The following is a 22,557-nucleotide window of genomic DNA, read 5'->3' on the forward strand; positions in this document are numbered from 1 at the left end:
AAATCTTGGAAGGCTTTGTAGGGTTTTTTTTACTTTTCTAAATTCTACCATTTCTGGGAAGGAAGTCATACAGTCAAGAGGAAGAAAAGCAGAGAAGCTCGGTTCCAATTCTTTGTTTTCCAAATGAAAATGGAGAAATCACTAGAGGTGGCAGAATATTCCATTCATTGACACATATTTATTGAACACAAAGGGCTTGGCTCTTTGATAGGTTTATTGGAATATTCAGTCTACTGGAGGAGAGATACATCAGTCAGATAATCATAGTGAAAAATGTAAGGTTGCATTGAGAGCTGTGGAGAGCTACAGGGTCTGATAAAAACTAGTGACAGAGGAGTTGACCTCATCAGGAAGGCCAGGGAAGGTCTTCTTAGCTAATTTGAGCTCAGTTAACTAGAAGAGGAAGAGACTAGGGCCTAGAATATGCTAGGCAGAGAGAATAGCACATGCAAAGACTCCACGGGGAGAACAACTCAAAAGAAGACCAGTGTGGCTAGAGCGGAAAACGAGGAGAGTGCTACAGTCGAAGAAGTAGACAGGAGCCTGCCATGCTGGACATGCAGATCAGGATGTGGATTTCAGATTTTATCTCCAGAGCTATGAACACATTGCAAAATAGTAACCAAAGAGAGGGTTCACTCAGATGTGGATTGTGAAAAGATTGCTCTAGCTATAATGATTTATAAAACACTTTCCCATAGAAACACCTTGTTCATCATCTTGACCTTTGGCCCAACTAAGCAAATCTCAGAATATTTTTTCCCAGTGGGCAGAGAAGATCTTAGCTTAAGTGCCATGATCTCAGGAACCTTAGTCCTCAAAATCTCTGCCATCGAGTTGAGCAGCGAAGGAATCCCCCTGAATACTATGTCATTAACAAAGAAGACATAGCATCCTAAGCTCTCAAGAGCTAAGAAGACCTTGGTGGGGATTTGTTCTTAATTTCTTGCAGTGATCAAGGCCCTTTGAGAAACATCATGATCAGCAGCAGCAGCATCTCTACACTGAAACAGCTCTTCCAGAGTTTATGAAACACTTTCACAAATAATAACAATAATCAACAGTTGTGAGTGTTAATCAAGTACTCAAAACTGCTCTAATTTAATCCTTTCTGTATCTTGTAAGTAGGTAGGGAACGATTATGCTCATTTTAGAGGTGAGGACTCTGAAGTGCAGAGAGATGCAGTAAATTATTGAAGCTAACTCAATTTACGAGTGAGCAACCTGGGGCTGACCAACTCAAGTCTGCTGACTTCTAGTCTGAAACGTCACAACTGTATACTGTAGCAGTTTAGGGACCGTCTAGATTTAATTTGGCCTTTGCCACTTACTAACCAAGTGAACTTGGACAAGTTATTAACTTTTCTGAAGCTCAGTTTCATTATTTACAAATGTGGATAATAATAGATCTACTTAGAAGAGTTATAAAAATTATGTTAATTAACAGACATAATACATTTGCTGCCTAATGCATAGTAAAGTCTCAAGGAACATTAGGTGTTATTATTATTACCATTATTATTATTATTATTATTATTATTATATGTTCTACTATATTGCGACATTTGGGGTAGGGCAGGGAAATGCCTAAACATGAAAAAAATCTTGAAAACTACTAAAGTTTGTCAGACAGATATTCTTTTCTTTTTTTTTTTTTTGAGGAAGATTAGCCCTGAGCTAACATCCGCCACCAATCCCCCTTTTTTTTTTTGCTGAGGATGACTGACCCTGAGCTAACATCTGTGCCCATCTTCCTCTACTTTATATGCGGGACGCCTGCCACAGCATGCCTTGACAGATCTGCACCTGGCATCCGAACCTGTGAACCCCCAGCTGCCAAAGCAGAACGTGCGAACTTAACTGCTGTACCACGAGTCAGGCCCCCAGGCAAATATTTGTAATTTTCTAAGTGTTTACCAGTAAGGAAGGCATTATTATTATTCTGTTTTTTACTGATGAAAAAATTAAAGCTCAGAGCCCCCAAGCTAAAATGTGGCAAGGCCCAGGTTAATCTGAACTCCAAGGCAGCAGGCATGGTCTGCCTTGCTGGTCTGCCTGAAAGCACTGGGACTTATTGAGAGGACCACTGAAATGAGAAGACCCAACCACCAAAGGGAGCAGGAGGGCCCCAGGAACTGAGAGTTGGGGAAAAAGAAGCTTGTTGGAGATGGATTTTCCTTCTGGCTAGTTGAGTACCCTGACAAAGTTTTCAAAGGCTGAGAATCTTAAGGATGTACGCATATATATATATACACATCCTTAGGGGAAGAAGAGGGTATTAACGAAAGGATAAAATATCTTTGTCAATGAGAGGTCAGATATTTTCAGGTGAAATGTACTACAAAGTGGAGCTTAGAAACTGAGGTCTGGAAGTCTTCCCAGTCAAGAAAAACAAGAGAAAACAGACTTGTTTCCAATTGAAGGGATTACCGATGATTTAATACAGAACTGATTCTGTTCACTGTCAATGCATATCTTTTGTGTCTTTTCTTCTTAAAACCCTTTCTTCTATTTATCCTGGCTCACTCCATGCCTCAGGTTAGAGGGTTTAATTACTATCCCTTGTTCAGTTAATCAGCTTTTGTTCCCAAGTCTAAGTGTGTTCAACAATGCTAGCCCCAGCCTTTTAAATGGATACGTAATGCAAAAATCTGTTTGAAGAGCAAACAGCATATTCATTTGACTCAAGAATGAAAGTTTGATCTCTCAAGTGGAGGCTTGTTTGTTCTCTTGGCAATCTGAAAGCTGAGATGGTCTTGTGGAATTCTATCCATGCCCCTCGATTTTAGGATTATTTCTGTTCTTCTCCTCATGTCAGCCTCTCTTTATGGTGGGAAACGATCACTGTCTATGCTGAGTGAAATAATCAGAATCGAAAGGGAAACAACTGGCCCTGCTGAAAAAAAGAGTCCTTATGAATTTTTAATGCTGTTTGCCCATGTGGTCAAGATTGATTCATTCAAAAAATATGTTGGGATTGGGATACAAATGAATATTGCATATTATCCCATTTAGTGCCTTCGTATTATGTGCTGGCAATATTACTACGGCCTGCACATTTCCTTTATTTGATAACCATATTGTTGCCTTTAAATGTTAGTTCACCTTACTGTGAAGTATAAATGACTAATCAGTAAGAAGGTATTTCATAAACACCCTAAATAATTCCAAATTATGTTGTTGGTGTAGCACGATATGCTTGAGTCTTTCAAAGAGATCTGATTAAACATGTCCATGTCTGAGCACATTTAACCTGTGTTGATCTATTCTGTAATAGATAGAATGTAAGACCATCTCAGTTTCACCTGAAATACATGATCTTTCCTATTTAAAAATAAGGTTAAAGGGGCTGGCCCCGTGGCCTAGTGGTTAAGTTCGCGCGCTCCGCTGCAGGCGGCTCAGTGTTTCGTTGGTTCGAATCCTGGGTGTGGACATGGCACTGCTCATCAAACCACGCTGAGGCAGCGTCCCACACGCCACAACTAGAAGGACCCACAACAAAGAATATACAACTATGTACTGGGGGGCTTTGGAGAGAAAAAGGAAAAAAATAAAATCTAAAAAAAAAAAGGTTAAAGACCCGTTAGTGTAACCAAAATATGTGCATTGAATTTTCTCCCACTAGTAGTTATAGGTCACAAAAATATTTTAAAATTGTTAAGGTACTTTAATCCCTCTAAAAAGGATTGGAACTGCCTTCACAAATGGTAGGGATTTCAAGATGGCGGATCAAGGTTAAGGACGCAGGGAATGGCCATGGAGGCTCAATCTTTTTCCATGAGAACTTTGTCAGCTATTCAAAGTGTCAAATTCGATTCGTTAGAACTCAGCTGAGAAAGATAATTCTGTAGACAAGTCCCCTCTTGCAATCTAAGAAAAACCCTAGATGTCTATTATCCTACCCAGCAATTACCAGTTGCTAAGTTGAGTTGTATGCATGTAAAAATAAAAAAGAATCAATTTGAGTGAGGCTAAATATAGGAGCCGAGATCCAGATTCTATTGTACTAGAGTTCCACATGACTCAACCAAGTCCCATAGGTTGACAACCAGTCTAATTTTAAACCCAGAGACTTTATAGCAGTAAAAACTATTTCCTAATTAGGTAAGGAATTTGCCTGCCATTCTCCACTCTTGGTAGTTACCATAAAAAAGTCATTTACATTTCAAACTCAGCATTCAAATTGAAACTCAGAGAGTTTCCAATTTTGTTCCAAGCCCCATTTGACTTCCAAGAAATACGCCTAATTGTTTTAGATGTGGTGCAATCACTAAACTGTGATGGGAATTGAGCTGGAATTTTTGGTAAGTAGAGCTTTAGCTACAATGACAAGACTTAACTGTCACTCACGCTGACCAAATCTCAAAGGTGTGATAAATGCTAGAACCTCATTTAATTACCATTTGTTCTTCCATGACAGTAAAATTTATTATAAATTATGCAGATAAGTAATGCATCATGTGGAATATGCCCAAAAAACCCCTTAGGTCTATGATATTAAATAGTGTTGACTAAAGGCTTTGTGAAAATTAAAATTACAGAGTAAGAGGAAAAAGTTTGCCCTAACATTTAGTATAAATGAAGTCTCCCTTCTTGTTTGAATGTCTCTAGTCTTACCTACTCTTCAATCATTGTTCAATTGTGCAGTGCAAAGAAATACTAAAAATTTTACAAAAATTACTTCAAACCAATTGATTAAGTATTTATTCAGTGCCTACTATGTAAAAAACCTTGCATTAAGCTCTAGTTCATAGGGCCATTTTAGTCTTACTGGAATTCAAAGTCGTGCGGCCAGTCCATTTCTAAAGAGTGGTAAATAATACCTCTTCCCTTACCCCAACAAAATTTCTCCTAAATTCTTGATGCTTTAGCTTTCCAAATTCAGAAGAATTTGTTAAAAAATTTATTTTAGGGGCTGGCCTGGTGGTGTAGTGATCATTTGCACTCTCTGCTTTGGCGGCCCGGGATTCGTGGGTTCGGATCCCGGGAGTGGATCTACATACCAGTCAGCAAGCCGTGCTGTGGCAGCATCCCACATACAAAGTGGAGGAGGATTGGCACAGATGTTAATTCAGTGACAATCTTCCTCACCAAAATTTATATATATATAAATAAAATAAAATAAAAATTTTACCTTATCAAAATTTGAAGCTCCAGCTCTTGTGTTAGTGAATGAGAAGTAGACTCTAAGTTCAGTGAGTTTTCCCTTATATAAGATAGCCTCTTTCAAACTTGGACAAATTGAATTGACCACGAAGGCCAACACTATGACAGAGCTAGTCATGGGACTAGTAAGCTGTGATAAGGGGTAACAGGGTATTGTGAGAGGGAGAAGAGCCTGGGGGAAGCACTATAGTAGGGCATGTAGGGCAACCAGACAGAAGCCATAAGAGCACTGGAAGTCTAAAGAGATGGGATGCTCCTTCAAGGAAAGTACACTGAAAAAAATGATGACAACAATGTCTAGTACTACCAGCATTTTTGAATGTGTAAATGTCCCAGGAATTGTACTAAGCACTTTACCTGCCTTATCTCATTAAATCCTCAAAATAACGGCCATTCTCTGCTGCTCATTTTTTACTTGAGAAAAGTGAGTCATAAAGAGGTTGGTCAACTTACCCAAGGATTCACACAGCTGGGAAGTGGCAGAGCCGGGATTCAAACCCAGGTCTGCCCCCACAATGCAAATGCTTAATCATTACAGTCTAGTCTCTCACAAATAAAGATTTCACAAATCCAAGGGTTGGCACTGCTTGGATCGTGACAGTACAGGGGTGTGTCTCCCTTCAGTAAATGGTACCTCCACTGGCCCAAGTAAAAAACCTAGGAGTAATCCCTGAAGAATGCTATTCCACAATTTATCCCCAACTTCCAGTCCATCTTGTCAATTCTATCTCCAAAGTGTACCCCAAATCTGGCCACCATTCTCAAGCTCCACCTCATTGTTCTGAACCACAGAAGCCATCAACTCTTGCCTACATAGCTACAATGGCCTCTAAAGGGTTTCCTTGCTTCCACTATTGATCCCCTACCCACTCTGCACTTAGCAGCCAGAGTGACCATTTTAAAAAGTAAATCAAATTATGACAGTACCATTTAGAATTTTCTAATGGCTTCCAGTCACTTAAGGAATAAAATTCAAAATCCTTTCCACAGTTGACCAGGTCCTTCAGCATCTCCTCTACCTCTTCAAATCCATCTCCAATAACTCATCCCATTACACTTTGTTCCAGTTGTATTGGTCTTTCTGTTCCTTGAACATGCCAAGATGGCTTCCCTCCTGGGGCCATGGATCCTCCTTCAGCTGGGAATGCCTTTCTTCCACCTCTTCTCCAGATAGGCTCTTCTTTGTCACTCAGGAAAGCATCATTGCCTCCATGAATCCTTCTTTGAACCCCCAAGCTCATTGCCCCCATCCTCCCAGACACCCTAATTTTGTTTCTTCATAGCACTTATCACTACCTGATAGTATGCCATTCATTATGTGTTTATTATCTGCTCCTCCCAATCTCAAATATAATTTGAAAGTAGAGACCTAGTATGTCTTTTTCCCTTATTTTTCCATCACTAAGAATACTAACATACATACAACTAGTATGTAGAACATACTAGTTGCTCACAAAATACTGAAGATTGTATGACTGAATGAACAAATGAATGGAGAAAGTAAGCTCAGAGAAATTAGACGAGCCTTAATCCATGGTTCCTTGGCTAGAACAATGTGAAGCCAGGACCAGCAAGCTAAGACCTGGAAGGTACTGCGATCTCAAAATGCTAGGGAATACACAGCTCAAGGGGTCAAAGGAGAGCTGGTTATTTGAGCTAAGCCTTAAAGAGAGGAGGATTTTTATGTGCAGACATCCAGGCTATGGTAATCTAAGCAGAGGGTACAGTGTGGTCAAAGGCAGAGAGGTGGAGAAGTTCAGGGTGGTCATGCTCCTCTGTGAGAACAAAATATCAAACTGGCAGAGATAAGCAGAGAAGAGAAAGAGGTTGACACATCAGCCTCCCACTTGGCAGCCCTCAAGCTTGTGGGGGAGTTTCTGCAACTGACACTAGAGTTAAGAGATTCTTAATTGTACCTTTTTATTTTTTAGCTAGTCTATTGCAATGCCTAGCCTACTTCTACTCTGCCTCCATCATGAAGCTCTCACACAGCTCAAATTTAATTACCACTAGGTTTCTTTCGACTCTAACAATGCAGTTCCAGCAAAACTTGATGGATGGAAATGAGTTGGAGTCAAGAGACGTGGGTTCTTAACTCACCTTGGGATCTTGGGCAGGTATTTTTCCCTCTTTATGTCTCAGTTTACTCATCTGGTGAGATCTAGGTGCAACATTAAAGTTCTAAAAGCCTGTACTTTGATCCAGAGAATTGGTTACCCCTCACTGAGTCCTCAAGTCATCCACTGGTTTGTTCATTCATGCAGTGTTCGTTGGTTGTCTTTTTTATGGGAAGTATATTAGTTTCTTAGGACTCCTGTCACAAAGTACCACAAACTGGGTTACTCAAACAATAAGAATTTATTCTCTCACATTTCTGGAGGCCAGAGTCCTAAATCAACCACTCCCTCCAGTGGCTCTGAAGGATGATCTTTCCTTGCTTATTCCAGCTTCTGATGGCCCCAGGCATTCCTTAGCTTGTGGTAGCAGAACTCCAACCTCTGCCTCCATCTTCACATGTACTTTTTCTCTGTGTTCTTCTTAGGCTCAAAACCCACTTCCGTCACTTCCTCAGTGTGTGACCTTGAACAAGGTACGAAATGTAATCATCTAGGATTGTCCAGAGGATTAAATGAGATTATATATATATACATATGACACTTTGGCATATGACTGGCACACAGCCAGTGTTCAACAAATATATCTTTGTAACTGTTATCCTCTTTAGTAAAGCGTTTCCAATGATGGAGTTGTCTGTCCACACAGAAAACAAGTTTGTGTCCACACCAAACCACTAAAAGGAGAGTGAGGTGGTTAACAGGGAAATTAAAATCCAAAAACTTACAGTAGAAAACACGGGCCTGAAGCACCCAAAATGATTCTCTGCACTGATTCCATTATCTAGATAACCGTTCAGTTGCCAACTTAATGACAACTAAGTACACAAAGGCTGGATTTAAGGTTCATTGAATACCTTTTTACTATCTGATGGGTAATATCCAGTTCACCCAGCACTCTTGGAAAGATGCAGTCAATATGGTAGATTTCCTGGTATAAGAAGACTATTATGTTTAGAACAAACAATCATTTTTATTCCCTGAAATCTTGACAGTAGGAACAAGAATCCAATTTGCAGAGAAGTTTGCCCTTAAGTTTCCATGGTTTGTATACCTCAGAGAATGCATACCTTGATTGCAATAGCCTGGGGCTTCCTGCTGTCTATGCTGAAGGAGCATAGTCTCCTTCTAAGGTGCAAGACCTGGTCTTGGCCTGCTTCTCAAGCCTTGTTATTCATCCATTCATTCAGTAGATATTCCAGAGCAATAGGAATCATCTGCTGTGCACCATGCACCCTTTTTAGACACTTGAGCACACCTCTAGTAACTCATAAGGTTTATTAAATATAGGTTTTTCTAGGACTTTTGAGTTCTGGCACAGGACCCCAAGGAACCTGACTATGGCCTCTTTAGGATATTACAAGACAAGTTATAATCTCTCAGGATACAGGGCAAATGTGACAGAAATATTCTGTCTCTTCTGGAAAATTGCATGTTTACTGCGTTGCATCGAGAAGAGGGAAAGTAGGGTGGGGTTTCTGAGAGTGGGGTGGAGGAGGTTGTTGTTGTGGAGCTTGTCAGCTCTTTTCCCTGGTGCTTCAGGTTTGGTCTGTGTCACTGTCCATGTTGTACACCCTAAGATCCTGCCACTGGAGCAAATGCCTTAGTTTATATTTCCCCACAACTCCAGAGACCAGGGTTAGAGCAAGGCTCTGCTACTATTCCTTCCTCTTCATTTGACTTAAACCTCCATAATGATGGCAGCAACTACGTCTGTCTTGTTTATCATCATCCCTGCCTCCTGGGATACAGTAATGTTCAGTAAATATTCAGGAAAATAAGAGAGGAAGGAAGAAAAGAAGGAAGGAAGAAAGGAGGGAAGGAGGGAAGGAAGGAAGGAAGGAAGGAAGGAAGGAAGGAAGAAAGGAAGGAAGGAAGGAAGGAAAGGATTATGGTATATCAAATCCTTGAGACTGAGTTCAACTGAGACTTCCTAGCTCTCTGTCCTGTTGGTCTTATCTTTATCTTTATGGCTTGGATTTTCCTGGTTTTAGATTCCTCCCAGCTACAACTGACCATGGTCTAACCCTGTTAGGGCCTCTCCATTTAACCTTACAAACTTGACTCTTACTAATTGCCTCCTTCTCTCTGTTTCCCAGTTCAAATTCCAAAGAGATAGAGAATCACTTTGGCTCATTTGATCATTTTTGTTGTTTAATCCTGCCACCTAACAGGTCATTAGTCATTAATAGCTTGACTAACTCTATGTCAGATGTTCACTCTTAGGCCAATCAGCTGTGGCTAGATTTACTAGGCAATTTATAGGATATTTACCTGGTAAACATTTTCCAGAGAAAAATGGAAAGCTTCCAAGATGAACCCATTCAACAGCATACCAATTTTTTAGCAACCGTAGCTCATTACCATATTGGCCAATATATTAAAAAAAATACAGATACATCTGAAACCAAAATCATCTTATTAGAATGACAGAGAAACCAATAAAATGCATCATCCATATAGCTTAGGAGACTAAGCCTGACTCAGTCCAACAAAACTATCCCAATGGGAGTGCCTATAAAATCCTTCCCTGTTTCTCCACTCTCTGTTCTGCATTATCTCTGTGTTAATGAATGTTTTGCACGATGAAAGCACTCGTACAGGAAATATTGTCCAACGTAAATACGCTCACTCCCATTTGAAGAGACCTTTGTTTTGTTGTTTCACAGAGTGCAATTTACACCATCTGCCCAGTTACTCCAGCCATTGGCACCAGTGGAGAGAAGCGGGCACGAAATAAATCACTGTCCTTTGCTTGGATAACAAAAAGGTCTAATGTGTTGGGCCAAGATTGAAAAAAAATGATTTTTCTAATTTTTAGATGTAGAGATATGTGTTTAAGTGGAGACTTTGTGACAATTAAGACATCAACAAAGCCAAAACAATGCGATGATCATGGTCCTTTTTTAAGGACCCGAGAGTCTGTGCTTAGCACACCACCGCTTCTAACTCTACAAGACTCCCTTAAGCTTACAAATGATATTTCATTTATTTTAAATCAATCAACTGTCCCTGGAGGATTTCACCAGAAACCCAAATATAATTACATAAACACACAGGCTTCCTTACTATGCTTGTGTTATGCCAACAGAAAAATATATCCTAAGTGCAATGCAGAAAGAGTAAAGGTTTATGAAATGCATTTTAATGTCTTATAAACAACATTATTAGAATTAGAGTTAGATACATGTACCTTAGCAAAAAAAAAAATTTTTTTTTTAAATTACCCAGAAGTAGCCTCTCCTCATTTCAATGAAGTTTACTGTGTCATAGTCCTCATTTCAGTAACGTACTTATTTAAATACTAGAAAATGGCGAACTTCATCACCACGAGGCAATGCAAGGGCCTGAGGATACAGCCGGTCTTTTATTTATTCATTAGATTTATAAAACATCTCTTTTCCAAAGAACTCCAGGCACTGTAAAGAATGTTGAACTAATGTTAGACCAAGGCTTCATGGAAATGAGAAGTGGAACTGTGTCTGTAAGCAGAGGTGGCAGAAGAGGACAGAAAACAAGAAGCAAGAGTAAGAGGAAATGGAAAAGCTTATGATGAGGAGAGAAAGTGCCAAAATAAAAATGTGAAGGAGCAGTGCTGGCTCTGTTTAGTTAGTCCAGATAATGATGTGATGACAGAAGTTTTCCTTCACAGAATCTCTGTGAGAATTACATTTAGGGCCAAGCTCCCAGGAATCTCATTGTTAGCAAATATGTTAAATTCACATGCTATATGCTGATAAAATTTAATTTTGAAATCCAGTGTTATTTATGTTAACACATTTTAATACATCCTTATCTAATAAATAAAGTTCCCTCCTACTCCTCCTGGTTCTGATGTGACCAAGTTTTTTTTCATAATCCACACCTTTTGGAAAGTACCGAAAATCAGAAAGGAGAATGGCGGAAGGTGGCATAGTTCAGATTTATTAGATTCTAACAGTATGTAGTTCCGTGGCATCTCTACTGTGGCATGCTCCCCACTCTTCCCTGGCCAAGGAGAGGTAGGAGGGACATCGGGGGAGAGCTCTTCAGACATAACACTTCTTGGACTCATTCTTCGACACAATCTCTACAAAACTCATTGAATAGTGGATCCAGCCAGGTTCATGCCAATTTCAACAGTAATAGTAAAGAGAAAGTAAGGGAGTAGATTATGATGAGATCATGAGAAATATGTGACATTTTAAACATTTCACTTTGTGAGAAAAACAGGAGATTGAATAGTTCACGCATTTTATACCTTTGTTAATATTAAACATTGTTAAAGCACTGATAATCATTTGCGTTAAAAATTTTAAACTGACATTCTAACAAATTATACCTAAATAATTAAGTCTAGTGTTGATGGAGAGAAATCAGAGGGGATAGATTCTGGGATTTTTACTAAAGTTTTTTGCTAAAACCCTGAGAGACTGGGTGGAAGAAGCCAAACAAGTGGGAGAATGTACTTACTCCCAGACAAATACTTCTTTCAGGACCGCATTGGGGAATCCTGGAGAAATGAATGCTTTTCTCCTGGACCAGCATTTTGGATCAATTTAATTTAGCACAATTCACTATTTATTGGACAGCTATGTTGTGTTTGGAACAGAGGCATGACCCCAGCTCACGTTGCATGGAATCCCATGAGTGGTACTAGAGAGAAGCCTGAAATGCCATATTATAAAAATATCTTTTCATTTGTTCCTTTTTTTTTGTATTTTCAAAATAGCTCTTTTATCAGAACATTATGAGAAACCAGTGAAATAAGAATTTTCGCTATCCATGAGCATTTTAAAAAATGGTTGAAAAAATTGCGGGACAAATTTTTATTCCCATTCTTTTAGAAAATTTACTTTTAGTGGCTCTCTGAAGAAAACTCATGTTTTACTTCAAAGATCAATAAGTGAATTTCAAATCACGCAATTCATTAGTAATGGTTTATTTATTGTCATTTAATAAGCATTTTTCCAGTTTATTATCTGCAAACTTATTGATCCAATAAAAGAAATGTTTGAGAATATTGATGGCAAATGGAATACAGGTAACTGAAAGGAAAGTAAGAAACTTCAGCTCTTGCCTATTCTTTAAAAAAGAACTTAATGGAGCTCTTACAACCCAGAGTCCATCAGAAAGCTGGAGTAGGCTGAAGGTGGCAGTCATATTACCTCAACCCAGGCATGCAGGCTCTCTGTCCCAGGTGTTTGAATCTTGGGCAGGTGGAAGAAAAGCAGAAGGAACAGCTGGTAGGGACTTATCCCAGGCAGGGTTCTGTGACAGACTGTCCGCACCCTGGGGATGATGTGTCTGGGGTCTTGGCTCTCTGGAGTTGCCTTAGAGGCCCCCCATGCCCCAGATCATGCCCCTGCAACTTTCCATGGGTTCTATAAATCCCTGATGGCTCTCCAGTACATTTTATTTTGCCTCAGATCATACTTCTTGGGGACATTTTTTACCTGGGGTTGTGTGAGTCAGAAGAAAAGAGGAGCTTGTTTATTTCCTGACAAGTGTTACTCTGGAGAATGGTCAGTGACAGGGATAAGAAAACCTTTGGGTGTCATTCACCCATCACGCCATCCTCCTTCTTGGTCATTCCCGGCAAGTTTGCCTCTTTCAGTCCAAACTACTCCCAGGAATCTGAAGCAAAGAATCAAGGATTTCAGAGATCAAAACAGACTTCTCAAAGGCATTTACCCAGAAATGTCCAAATCCAGGTTATGATGGATACATTGAAAGGTAAGCAATGGATCTTCCTGATTTTGCCCATTAAACTTTTTAAAAAGAGAGAGAAGTGACAAAATGACAGGGCATAAATATAAGTGTGATGCTTCTGTATGTCTTGACAGTTAAAATGGTGTCGCTTTACACCCTTGTAAAGTGTGGGGGGAAACATAATGTCAAATTATATAAGACATATTTAACTCTAGTAAAATGGTTACTGTGTCTCTGAGGGATTTGAAGACATTTTACACCCTTGTTTTAAAAAAGCAATCCTGAGAGTATTTTCAGATCTTGCAGTGATACAAGTGTTTCAACAGGTAATAGATTCTATTTTTAGTTTTGACAGCTCTTAGTTTTCCCTGAGGTTTCCGTTTTAATTTGTTGGTGGATATTTTTTTTCTTACTTAGAATTCCTCCTGGACTTTCCTCTCTTTTTGAGCAGGGTCAAATTCAAAGGTAAACACTCTTTCCATATTCCTAGGTTATTCTTCATTGCCTCTTACCTGCAATTGATCTCAATAGAGGCTTAATCAGCCATTTACAAGCCAACATGTTAAGATTTCTAATTAATGGTAACTTGCCTATCAAGTTAATGTCCTTGCAAATTATCTCCTTCTAGAGATTATTACAATTTGCAGATGCGATTTCGTTATTTATTATATAGGGACCTTAGCAGACACTAACTTTAAACATAACGCAGGGGTTTTTCTTACCCATGAGAGGGTAAGCTTCCAAAGTTAGAATGTCAGATGAAAAATGTGTGCAGTATAACTTACCCTCTTGACACGTTCTTAAAAGGGACTATGTTACCGATCAACATGCCACTGTCCATCAGTCCCGCACACCCACACAGATCATCCTTTTTTCTTGCGCATCATGTCATTGGAGTTTAGGGGACATGTTGAATTAAACGTAACTTTTAAACCCTAGAATCACATTACCACGGCAAGGTGCCCACACTGTCCGGTAGGCCTGGAAACAGTAGGCTCCCATCATATCTCAAGCTCACCCCAAGGTAGACACTCTGATGGAACATGGCCTGAATTTCCTGCACTATTTAAATTGTTCACTCTCCCCATCACCTTCCTTCCACTCATTCTGCTTTTCTTTCTTTTTGCCAAACCTCTGCAGGTGAATTAAAGCAAGTTATATAGGCACAGGATATGATACCACTGTAATATCTTTTTAGGCAACAATAGTACTCATAGTTTCATAGCTTAATTTTGACTCTCAGATGTTTCCACTTTTTTTTATATTCATACTGTTTCTTTCATTTTAAAACTCACACTCTAAAGTCAAATTCCTTGGCAAGAGCCTATATGGCAAAGTTTGAAAAGAAACCAAAGAACTTTACTTGAAATCAACTGGGATGACACCCATTGTATTGTCCATGATTTGAGGTCTGGTGAGTACTCACTTATGAGAACCCCAGTTAGTCTGGAAAATTATTTTCAAGACTAGGAAGTCATCTGTATCTGGAAATGTTTTCTTCACCTTTTTTCCCAGATATCTACAATAAACTGGCATCCTTATATGTTCTCAGAAAATGTTTGTTGAGTGAAAAAGAAGGAAAGGGAGAGTGGGAGGGAAAGAAGAAGAGAGGAAGGAAGGAATGAGGAGAGAGAGTGAGGAGGGAAGGAAGGAAAATGGGATGAAAAAGAGGCAAGAAGAGATGGGGTAGGAAAAGGAGTTAATAGGACAGAAAAGCATGAGTTTGACGGCTGGTTTCACACATTTGAAGCTCTTTGACCTTGGGCAAGTTGTATCTCCTCTTCAATTCCCAGTTTCCTCAGCTCAGGGTATAGGCAGTAATAAGATGTCTGGCACACAGTGACTCAGTAAATGGAAGCTGTACCTGCTGAGCATTTATCAGTGGGCCATAGTTAGCATTCTGACTGTTTGGAAACATTGCATATCTGCTGTATTCATAAAAAGTAAATATATAAATGTTTATGTCTGGAGACTGAAGAGCTGGCCAGAATGTGGTTGTGTCGTCCTGAAAGGTCTGTCCACAAAGACCATCACAAAGCGGGCAAAATCTTCTGCAAGGCTTTCAAAAAGACTCTGCCTTCACAGGCTAAAAGTATAATCAGGAAACAGTGAGGTAACAAAAGCCTGAGGCCTGTTAAGTCATTACTGATCGAGCTGCCACTTCCTCCTATGTGCCACACATTTAGTCTATATAGTAGTCATCCTTGCGTCACTCAGTGAGGGAAGTGTTCCTATTCTTTTTCAGACAAGGAAATGGAATTAAGAGAAGTTGAGTGGCCTCCCTAAGATCACTCAGGTGATCAGTGCCTGGGCTGGATTCAGTCTCAGTTCTACAGACTGCGCCACACCCAGGCTTTTCCTACTCTACCACCCTCACGCTCCCCATTGTAAGCCAGCTGATTAGCTGTACGGAAAGTGTCCAAAGTCGTGAGAAGCAAACTGTCGGTTGGGGTAGGAACACTAGTAAAAAAGGTTGAGAGCAGTTGTCGGCATTGAAGAGAGAGATCCACATGACACAAAGCGCACGCACTCCCAGATGTCCTTGGAGGATTTTCTGTTTTATACAATCTGAAGCCCTGACAAGCAACAGAAAAGCACCCAGTGCAAGTGGGGCCCTTGAATATGTATTGTGTCCCAGGCACTGCTCTAAGCACTCTATAGGTAGTAACTCATTTCGTCCTGAAGTTAAGTCTTTGCGGCAGGGACTGAAGCCCAGAAAGTTAATATAACTTATAAGGAAGAGAAAGAGTTGCTATTGGAACAAGAGCAGTCTGGCTCCAGTGACTTTGCTCTAAACAGCAATACAGGTTTATTTTTCCCAGGCTAGGTCTGAGTTTAAGGGCCAGGGGAGAGATGGGAAAATGCAACGCGGGCAGCAAAGCTTACAGCATAAGCCGGGACTTCCTGAGGATGCTGATGTAGAAATCAGAAAATCTGGGACCTGTCATCTTCCCTTCTCTAAGCCTTAATTACTTTATATAGCTGATCATGCTCAACTACACCACTCCACTGAGGATGATTGTGAGTACGAAAACTCGGTAAGAAACACAAAATCTAATGGTTAAAGCACAGCTGCCCAAATCAGACTACCCGGGTTTGAATCCTGACTCTACAACTTAGTAGCAGTGTGACCTTGCATAAGTTACTTAACTTCTCGATGCCTTAGTTTCCTTATCTGCAAAATGGGGGTAATAATAGTATCTGCTTCATAGGATTGTTGATAGCATTATACATCCAGTGGCTGGGGAATAGAAAGCATACAGTAACATGGGGTATCATGATTATGCACTGTGAAGGATTTATATGTTTATGGATTGGAGTACCATCATTATCTCATATATAAGTCAAATTTAGATCAACGATGCAGGCAGTCCTTATTGTTATTCAAAGCTGTATTGCTTTTTCCAAAAACGCTTGAAGCTGAGAGAACTGAGAGAAATAGTAGGAGGAGGAGCACAGCATGTGAAGGTCTTACAGAGGGGGTCTTTCATCTGCTCTCTGCTTTGTTGCATGAAAAAAGATAGTTTCAAAAATGTGTTCTGTTGGTTGAAGTTCACTGTTCTGAAAGCCAAGTCTACCTCTTCTCCAGCTTATATTAAAAAGTTTGGGGGGCGGGGAGCGCCGCTGCGGCAAGGCCGGTCCCCGCGGCGGCTGCTCGCGGCGCCGAGTGCGCGCCTCCCGGGCGGGTTCGGGCCCGAGCGGCGGGGAGCGGCAGATCTGTTCTGAGGACCAAGATTCATTTGGGGGATGGTTACAGAATTGAACCATGGACTTCTTTCTGATCAAGCAGACAGTTCAGGATACAGAGTCCAAGGATGAACGTTCACTGTGGCAGTGAGAGTGACAGGTTCCTGCGGCCAGAGGCCAGCTGCCTGATGGATGAAACCTCAGCTGCAGCCCAAGAAAAAGAAACAAATAATCTGACTTCTTCTGGTCTTCAAACCCTTGCTTATCCTCTAGGTCCCAGGAATGATGACCTTTCACTCGACCCTGCATCTCAGCCAGCAAATCTTCAGTTCCCGCACGTAATGCCACTTCCCGAAGACATCAAAGGCTCTTGCTTACAGAGTGGGAATAAGCGTAACCATGACCCCTTTCTTGCTCCAGAACGATTTGGAAACAGCACTGTGGGCTTTGGCAGTAATGTTCATTCCCAGGCACCAGAGAAAGTGACTCTTCTCGTAGATGGCACACGTTTTGTTGTGAATCCACAAATTTTCACTGCTCATCCAGATACCATGTTGGGAAGGATGTTTGGACCAGGAAGAGAGTACAACTTCACGCGGCCCAACGAGAAGGGGGAGTATGAGATTGCTGAAGGAATCAGTGCAGCTGTGTTTCAAACGGTGCTGGATTATTACAAAACTGGTATCATCAATTGTCCTGATGGCATCTCTATCCCAGACCTTAGAGACACGTGCGATTATCTCTGCATTAACTTTGACTTCAACACTATCCGATGTCAGGATCTGAGTGCTTTACTGCATGAACTGTCTAACGACGGTGCTCACAAGCAGTTTGATCACTACCTCGAAGAGCTGATCCTGCCCATCATGGTGGGCTGTGCCAAGAAGGGTGAGCGCGAGTGCCATATCGTTGTGCTGACAGATGAGGATTCTGTGGACTGGGATGAAGACCACCCCCCACCCATGGGGGAGGAATATTCCCAAATTCTTTACAGCTCTAAGCTCTACAGATTCTTCAAGTACATTGAGAATCGGGATGTCGCCAAAACAGTGTTAAAGGAGCGGGGCCTGAAAAACATTCGCATTGGAATTGAAGGTTACCCTACCTGTAAAGAAAAAATTAAGAGAAGACCTGGTGGCCGATCTGAAGTAATCTATAATTATGTGCAGCGCCCCTTTATCCAGATGTCGTGGGAAAAGGAAGAAGGAAAGAGTCGCCATGTGGATTTCCAGTGTGTTCGAAGCAAATCCCTCACTAATCTGGTAGCTGCTGGAGAAGACGTCTTAGAGGACCAGGAGATACTAATGTACCACCCACCCCAAGTGGATGAACTTGACCGGCTAAATGCCCCACTTTCTCAGATGGCCTCTAATGACTTTCAGGATTAGGGCCAGTTGTGGGTTCACCCCTCTTCAGAGGTTTTCTGTCTGGGAGGCCCACAGCCAGTGCTCCCCGTGGTTTGTCTCACCCTGAGTAGGAGACATGCTTCTCCCTCATCCTTTCTCTTTCTCCATAATCAACGTGTGTCCTTTTCAGTCAGTCTGTGCCTCTGGCAGGGGATGAAAGCACTCACTGGTAATTAAGCTACCAGCTTTACAGCAGCCTTGGTAACTTGAAAAATTTGGGTCTGGTGCTGTTCACTGAGTCTTTGCATTACTGCAAAAGCAGGAAAAGAAGTCAGGACTCCTCTTGCCTCATGCTCAGCAAAGCAATCCTCATCCTTGACACTTTGTTCCTGGCTTTGTTTTGTTTTGTTTTGTTTTGTACCAGGCAAATTACTGAGCAAAGGGACCAAACTTAAAAGACAATCTCTGTCTTCTGCAAACAGGCACTAATGGGATGCTCATTAGAGGTTAATGAAGATGCCATTCCTGGTGGCCCGTGTGCCCAGATTGCACCTGGGAAGAACTGGGCCCTCATTCAAAATGTGCAAAAGGAACTTTGTAAGAGCTTCAGTTCAGTTCTGTTTTTCATTAATGCAGTGAACAATCCAACCACACAGAGAGATTCTCTGACAGGAGGGACAGTGGCATAACAATGTTTAGGAAACCTTTTTAGCTTCAAGGTTTTTGAGCCTAAACAAATTGATTATTCATTTGGAATGAAACTTAGAGCTGAAGTAGAACTCTCTAAATCAGGCCACTTTGATTATCCTGGCTCGGAATCTAGTATGAAGCCACAGGTCTTCACCCTAGGGCAGCACGTTGCTGTGGGTATCGCTGGGAGACGACAGATACAGCTTAAAGGCATTCCAGATGTGGGCAGAAGTTTCTCACAAGTGCTCAGTTTCTCAGTAGACTTGTAATAAGAGCTCCAGGGAGGAGGGGGCATTTGGATGAAGCTGGGTGGGGAAACATCACCTGCTCAGGTTTTGTCCCCATGCAGAATTTTTCTTTGTATATTCTTTTCATACTGTGGAATTTTTTTGCATATCAGGCTATTTCAGTTTTTGAAATAGCCTATCAGCTGCTCACACTGGGTAAGGAAACCGTACTAATGTCATCCCCAAAGGAAGGAGGAGTTGAAGGGAGATTAGGCCTAGTAATTTTGTTTGCTCTTCAGCTATGGATTAACAATGCATGATGATGACAACCCAGAACACACTCCCAGTCCCCCCAGTACTGATGACCTTCCCTGATGTCCCATGGCTATTAACAGCAGAGCAAAATTTAGTCTAGAGCCAGGTGTAAGTGTCTTGGGATTATCTCCCATTTTGTGGTAGAGCTTGGCCTTCCAGGTACCTACCCAGAGCATTTACTCATCACAGATTATGAAGAGGCACATAGTTTCCTTCAAGTTCTTTAAGATGAGAACATGACTGTTTTCTTAAATTCCATTCCCGTAAGATACTATAAGGCAAGCTACTTGATTCCATTTTATGACTGCCCTAGTCACAATCCTCCAAAGGTAAAGTCGGATGGGTGATGAAAGCTATTCTTTGCAGGCTTGAACAAGGGTTCTTAATTGTGTTCTCCGTGCGTGTGAACAGCATCACAGTGGAAATCAATGCTCTGTTCCTTACGCAGAAAAAGCCCTAGTAAGGAGTTAAACTGAGCCAATTCCCACGTGCAGAGTTCTTCTGATTACCATTGGCATCCATTTGTAAGGCTGATGGCCAGGGTTAAGGTTTAGGGTTATTTTGTAGCCAGAGGGTAGTTTTATTTCTGTGAAACTAATTGGCTCATATTTGAGGTCAGGTTTGGCTTTGAGCTTACCTACATTCATACATTCAACTAGCAGTTGACCAGTCCAGGTGATTATTTAATGGTGCTTCCTCTATGCTTTTCAGTTGACTCCCATGCCATCACAAAGGAAATTTGAATTAACTATGTAGTCTCTGACAAGTATGTGTAACTTCTGTTATACAGCTTGCATACTGTTAACATTCAAGTGTAAACATGCTCCAGCTAACACTCTAAAACTCATTAGTCCTTGCTTAGGTCAAAAGCCAGGTATGAAAGTATGGCATGTAATTAACAAGTTGTTCTGTGTGATTAATTTCCTCAGGCTGTCAAGAACTGGGTCTTTTTTCCTTCCAAATTGGGTCAACATGCTTTTGGCCCCAAACCTTGGAGTTTGAGTGAGCTGGGAATCTGTGGAGGTAAATGTGCCAGTGTCACCAGGTGGTGTGTCTGAGGGAGAAGCTGGCCCACAGGTTCCTTCCGGTGGAGAGGGAGGTTTCTTCTGCACCCCATGCCCTCCCAGCCTGCACTCAGCATCACTGTGATTAGGTGGTTCCCTTCAGCCACAGCTGCTCTGTCCCCAGGGCCAGGACATTCCGCAATGGCAGGACCTCAGTCCTCGCAGGGACAAGGGCTGGATTGTGCCCATTCCCTTCAGAGTCAGTTACTGGCCAGATGGGCAAGAGGTGTTTCTAATAAAAAAGCTGGAACTCAAAAAAAAAAAAAAAAAAAAGTTTGCAGTGTCCCTCTTGGTACGATGAACTGATGGTAGCCTCTGGGTTCCCCAAATGCACTGAGCTATTAGGAAATCATTTATAGTGTAAGAGCATTGAGATATTAGGAGGAAAGGGGGGATGGCTACACAATCATTTCCTCTTTCTTTAGAAACAGCACCCCAAATTTCTTCAATAAATCATCACTTCTCTGCTTCCAGTCAATATGGCTGGGTAGAGTTGACATTACTCACCAATTCCTCCCTGATCCAGGGGCAGGGGTGGACCCAAGGCTGGCCAATCAGTGCATTCCATTCCCCTGGTGACAGATATTAGCTCACAGATAGGCACTTGAGCCAAGTTAGGTCAATGAGAATCAACTCTGGGACATTTGTTAATAGAATTAGCAAAAAGGTTCTTATTTCTGCTGAGGTCATCAGCTGAATGAAATAGAAAGTTGGAGAGATTAGCAGCCATCATGCTACCATTTTAGGGGCAATCTCATTGAAAATGGAGCCAAGCAAGAAGGAAGTGGAATTTAGAGACAGAGAAAGAGAGATGGCATCATTTGAACCTCTGTCTTAAACCATACTTGAGCCAGACCTACCTCTAGACTTCTCAATTACAAGATCAACAAATTCTCTCTCTCTCTCTTGCCCTTCCTCCCTCTGTTTCTCTCCTTCTCTTGGTTCTGGTTGCAATTCTTGTCATAGTGATGTGTATTCTCAATTTCATCTCATGTCTGGCTTCAACCTTCCCAAAATTATAGAAAGGCTGCATCTCTCTGTATGCTCTGCAGCCCTATTCAAAAATATCAAGCATAAGACTTCAGAACGATTGAAAGACTAGCCGACAGCTTGAGCAAAATCTCATTTTCCTGGGGGAATCAATTCTCCAAATTAATAAAAATATCCATGTCTACATTGTGGAACACAAACTCATTTTCCCAGGTTTATAAACTTCCAGATAGATACCCGACTCTATTAAAATTCTGATGGCTTTTATGAAGCTATGCTGAAAAGGGGAAAAACAGATGCCTCTCCATGTGATAAGCTCCTGTGGCCCTTGAGTCCCATTCATTACACTGAAGGTAACATAAGGAACATTGCGCATGTCGGAGAAGTGAGAGAACAATGAGAGATCCTTTTCAAATCAGTTCACTATTCAAGCAGAAATAGGAAAACAATAAGCCAAGTCTTCATTGTGTCCATCTTGCCTTTCAGATGGAGAATATAAACCAAATTAGATTTGGAAAATGGTCTCTTATCCTACCCTCATTGAGGAGAGAAGAAACCACACCCAGCTTCCTAGGAGTCAGGGTCCCATTGGGAATTCCTAATGAAATAACCATAGCTGCTGAGTAACATGCCTTATTTGTGATTTTTTTATAGAAGCCAAGTACTGTTACTTATCTTTTATAGTTGATTTTTAAAGTTCTGAGGTGATTAATACAATTAAAAACTAAAAAAGGAAAGGAGTAAGGTTTTACTTGGAAAATCATTGAATTTGGGCTTCCCTCTGGGGCTTGCTATCAGACATTAATTTCTCTTGCTCATTCAATATATATTTATTCAGCATCTACTGCTTGCCAAGCGTGGTTCCAGGTACTTGATTATAGCAGAGGCCAATGCAGTCAAGGGCACTGTCCACACAGAATTCATTTTCTAGGTGAAAACATGTCCGAAACAGGTATGCATACAAATAAGCACAAATGAAAGTATCCAGTAACTTCAGAGAGTTTAGGTGCTTTGATAAAGATAAATAGTGTAAAGACAGAGCATCTGGTGAGGAGTGGCATCGTTAAATAGGTGATTTAGTGAGGCTCGCTGAGGAAGTGAGAGAAGAGGGCGCCAGGCCGGGAAACAGCAAGTATAAGCTTCCAGATTTAGCAAACAAAAATACAGGTGCCCAATTAAATTTTAATTTCAGATAAACACCAGTTTTTGATACCCCTGATAACAAAAGACCTTTTAAATCTAGCAACTCTAAAAGGATGCAGGCTCA

The 22,557-nt window shown here is 41.1% G+C and overlaps 1 pseudogene; it reads left to right on the forward strand.

Annotated features, from left to right (window-relative positions):
• The first annotated feature begins 16,584 nt into the window (after positions 1-16,584).
• LOC139076141 (BTB/POZ domain-containing protein KCTD20 pseudogene) lies at positions 16,585-18,383 on the forward strand (annotated as a pseudogene).
• Positions 18,384-22,557: the final 4,174 nt, after the last annotated feature.

Source organism: Equus przewalskii, chromosome 15 (genome assembly GCF_037783145.1).
Source record: "Equus przewalskii isolate Varuska chromosome 15, EquPr2, whole genome shotgun sequence".
NCBI classification, from domain to species: Eukaryota; Metazoa; Chordata; class Mammalia; order Perissodactyla; family Equidae; genus Equus; species Equus przewalskii.